We start from the raw sequence: 5,017 nt of genomic DNA on the forward strand, positions 1-5,017 counted from the left end.
ACACACACACACACACACACACACACACACACACACACACACACACACACACACACACTGTTTTAGACTACCTATTGTTTTGCATTTTTACCTACCATTTATACATTTGACTGTTGCATAAGGTGAGTAGTATAATTTGTAATATATGTAGCTATTTTGCATTTTATACTTTTGATTTTAGCTAGCATATTGCTCCTTTTAGCCAGCCATTTTTAGCTTTAAGCTAGACTTTTGCTACTTTTAGGCTGCCTATGTTTGCTTTTTCTTCTTTACTTAGCATTTTGCTACTAGCTGCTTTAGTTAGTGTTCTAATTGTTTTTATCAACTCACACAGGCTACAAATGATGAAAATGATTAACCCTACAGTAGTTTTAAATAATGACTGTTTACAGATAATAACAATCTTTTTCTGTTTGCTGAGATTTTTATGGGACATTGTTTGAACATAAAATCAGTAGATTGAACATSCACAGTTTGATTATACATTTCTCCAATTAAATTAAATAAGCTGTCACTCTTGGTCATAAATGACACACTGTGTTTAATTTGACAAAGGGGAAAGACAAATCCGCATTTAAATGTATCAGAACCACACAGCTTGATCCCCTGAGGTCATGATCCACCCCCACCAGCTTTGTCCTCCATCAACCACTGGATGGCAGCAACTGCATGGAGGAAGGAACCAGTGGACAGCAGGAAGTGTGGAGGTAAACTGTTTTTTCTCTCTCTCTAATTACAGGTGTAAAGAAAACGTTGAAACTAATGAAAACAACACAAAAAGAGGTTTTGAACTTTTAAAGGTCTATCACTGAAGAGACTTAGATCACCTCTGATTACATTATCTGTGTGTTCATTTTGTGTTAGCAAAATATTGCACGCATTACTGAATAAACTTGAATGAAACTCTCAGAAAACAAAGATGTAAAAGTGATTAACTTTTGGAGTCAGACTTAATTCAGATGGCTGCCGTAACTGATTTTAGAAAACAAAAGAAACGCTACAGTTTAGACAAAACATAACGAGCTGAAATTTTATGTGGTGGTAGCTGAGAGTCATTCCCAACACATTCGCTGAGTGACATCATGAGACAACTGTCACTTCTCGTGTTTAATTTAAAAAAGCTGAAGTTCATTTGTTTGGCAACGATTTGCTCTAAAAGATTTGTGGCAAACTGTTTGGCAAGTACTGGGAGTTATTTCAGTTTCTTCATCGCACTCTTTGAATTTTATTCATAAAAATAATGTGTGAAAATGATTAGTTTCAGTGCTTTCATTTTTCTTTCTCTCCCTCTGTCAAAACCATCAGCCCACATCTAATTTCACAACAAAGAGATGAYCAACCAATCAGAGAGCTGAGGAGCCACATGAGGGCAGCGCTGAAACAATTCACTGGTTATTAATAAATCTGTTTTGTGTGTTTTTGATTGATTTTATTAACACTAATGGAGCTGTAAAACTGCTAAACAGCTTGGTTTGAGTCTTCTTACAAGTTTGTCTCTCTTTGTTTAAAAATCAGCTACATTTTCACTTTATTTGTTTAATATTTTTATGAAGAACTTTTGACAAAACTGTTTAAAAACTTTTGATCTGAGACAGCAWAACTCTGATGGTCACACATTTATCTTTACGTTTTTATGTAAAATATGACAAGTTTAAAAGATTTTTCACTTCCAGCTGTGAAGAGAATATTTCGGGCTTATTTTGGGCTAAAATCTAACTAAGTCTAGTTGGTTTAACTGAGAGAAAACCATGAATTCATACAAAGAAGACAAAAATATGCATGTTTCAGTTATTTTTTTATCAAAAAGAGTTGTGGGAGTAAGATAAGTTTGTTTGTAAAAAATATAAAAATTTTAACAGCTCAAACGTCAGTGTTTTTTCTGTGGAAAAATCTGTAAAAACCATAAAACTTCAACTATGTGTGCATAAAATACATTAAATTATCAGTATAAGTCCAGCTTTCTGGCTCGTTTAAACTCAGAAAAATGTTTTTACTGTGAAGCCTGAGCTGCCAAAGCCCATTGACCTTTTCTTTCTACGGCTTTTTGCATTTTCCCCCCCACATTGTGATACACAAAGACAGCACACAACTGAGATGCATATTTTGGAGCAGAGCCGGCTCTTGGCATAGGCGAACTAGGCGGTCGCCTAGAGCGCCATCTGCTGGAGCAGGTGCCGAACTGCAGAAGAAAAAAAGTAATTATTTGTAATYCCTGGTTGTAACTCTGCCCTTTCAATGAGCTTTGTCTTAAAAAAAACTATAATGAAGTATTACAGGAAAAATAAACTATACCTATAAAACAGCCTCACTGAGGATGTGAAAGCGCCCGCTGCGAAGCAGGAGGAAAGGAGAGCGRAAAAAGTTCAAAACCTATTTCTATAGGCAGAACAGGTTGGAAGATGGCTGTTTAATGTTATTTGTTGTTTTTTAAATCATCCTACGGGCTCTGACATGTTAGACAAATTTGAAAATGAGGTTTTGCAAAAAATCCGTAAGAGTTGAAAAAAAATCTGACATTGCTCTAAACGTCCGTATACCTGCAAAATGACATAAAATCCTTATAACTTGTGGACAATCTGTACAAGTTGACATGTATTTATTTGCTTTAGCCTATCTAAGTTTACCACAGTACCTTATACTGTCAAACTTGTTTTTAGGGGTTCAAACTGGGGTGGGTGGGACATAGTTCGGGGGGCTGTGCGTCAACTCGCCTAGGGCACCAAAATGGCTAGAGCCAGCACTGTTTTGGAGGATAATTGGCATGTTTTACCTCAAAGCTGTGCAAAGATTAACAGAACAAAGATTTTGAACAGAAATAAGTGAGATTCCAACCAGTTCTGTGATATTTTAATTTTCAGGACAATGTTTCAAAAACAAGTTTTCCACAATTCCTAAAATAATGTTCATTTATAGAAGAATGTTCCAATATTTAGGTAAATTTAACAATCATGATGTTTCTATTTGGGTAAAGACAGATGGTTTGGGCTTTCATCGGATCAGATCAATTTCAGAACCAATGATTGGCAGAGCAGAACCGCAGAGCTCTCCTCTGATTCCCAGTGTTTTCGCACAAAATATTTCCTATTTGAAAGTGTTTTTAGCAGAAGAATAATACTTTTAACTCCTTTCTGTGACACCCTCCTGCTGCCCTTGGGTCAAAAGGCCTCCTGCGTCACTTTGAGCCCATGCATTGGAAGGGAAAACGTCCCTAAAAGCCCCTGCAGAGAGATTTTCCCAAGAGGAGGCACCTTCCCGAGGCTCTCCTCCTCCAGAGCCCAGGGGTGAAAGAGAGAGAGAGAGAGAGAGAGAGAGAGAGAGAGAGAGAGAGAGAGAGAGAGAGAGAGAGAGAGAGAGAGAGAGAGATGTGTGCTGTTTTTGTTCGAGCTGAGCGACCTGATCATGTATTAACCAGCAGTGATGGGGGTCAGTGCGCGCGGGGCCCTGCAGGGTTTCATCATTAAGCTCAAAGCATTTCGAGGCGGTTCGGTTGTTCCACAAGTTCCTGCTGGAAGACCGTTAAACCGACCCAACCGACCAGATATCTTTGGGTGGTTATGTTGGAGTTAATATGTTGTGCGTAAAATACAACGTGGCCAATAGGCTATTCAATAAAACAGGCTCTTTTATTTTTTTCTTTGTTTTTGTTTTTACCTGAATGCATTTTTTCCTCCTTTAAACTTGACTGATAACAAATGAATTACAGGTTTTATATTCATTAAGTGGAGTGAAACAGGGAACTATTTTCTCGGATAAACAGTCCCTGACGGTTAGAAGAAACTCAAACAGAGAGCTCCATTCCCAGAAGCCGCCGCCATCCTTATAGGAGCCTTTAACTCTAAACACCTAATCAACAACTTGTTTTACCTCATAATTCCCGTCGGTAATGATTTTCTAATACAGTCAGGAGCGCATTAAAGGGGATAATTGTTAACCCGGTGCGCGCACACAGGAAGCAGCGGCTCCAATGACAAAGGCTGCTGCAGGAGGCAGACCTCAGGCCGCAGAGGACAAACTCCGGGAATGAATGTCCGATCTGTGGCCCCGGAGCCTGCAGCTGCAGGGAGGGACTGTTGGGCCAATAAAAAGATGTGGGGTTATTATATTTAATTCAAAACATAAAATTACAAGATGAAAAAAAAAAGATCCCGCAGTTTCTAAAAGCAAATAAAAGGTAAACATCAATTAGAAATTTTAAGGGAAAATGTATGATTTAAAAGTCTCCTATGTTTTAAAATAACACATACGAGTCAATCAGAAAYTGTGCTTTGAGTTGGAAACAGAAATTTATTGGCAAAATAAAAGAATGAGATCAAAGGGAGTTTGGAGAAAAAGATGAGAAAACAGCCTCAACATTCAGAGTTTAAACAGAACTATCATGTTGCTATCTTTTTGTGTTTTTTTTACACAATTAGATTTTACAATATTCATTTTGATTTTTGAATTAATTATATATATTTTTTTCCTTTTTTATGCAAACAATCACACTCCAGCAGACACATCAAAACGTGATACTTTTTGGTTTCTTTTACTCTGTGCTTCTCTCCAATCCCCCCCAAAAAAACACAACAAGCAGCTGAGAATTTACACTTGTTTCGCTCAAAATATTCTCCACAAAACAGTAAAAAGTCTTTCTAACATCTCATGTCAACATTTGACCATCAGAGGCTTCTGCTGATCACAAGTCTATTAAAGGTTTTAGTTTTCCCACAGTGCTGTTGTTTTTCCTGAAGCTTGCTTATCAGTTTCTGTCTGCCTCTCATTTACAGGGAGTGACAGACACAGGTGTGTGGTTACCATGGTAACCACAGCAGCAACTTGAATCATTATTTAGATCTTGGTTGTTCGTACTTCTTATGCAGCGCGTTTTTAAGCTTAGATTTATTTTCTTTATTTGAAATGTGAACTGGTCTGAATTTGTTCATATTTGTCTCGCTGAGGACAGAGACTGATTTACTAAACAAGAACTGATTGTGTAAGAATAATCATCTTGTTTTCAGAATGTGTATGATTATTTGTC

This window comes from Austrofundulus limnaeus, unplaced genomic scaffold (genome assembly GCF_001266775.1).
Source record: "Austrofundulus limnaeus strain Quisiro unplaced genomic scaffold, Austrofundulus_limnaeus-1.0 Scaffold181, whole genome shotgun sequence".
NCBI classification, from domain to species: domain Eukaryota; kingdom Metazoa; phylum Chordata; class Actinopteri; order Cyprinodontiformes; family Rivulidae; genus Austrofundulus; species Austrofundulus limnaeus.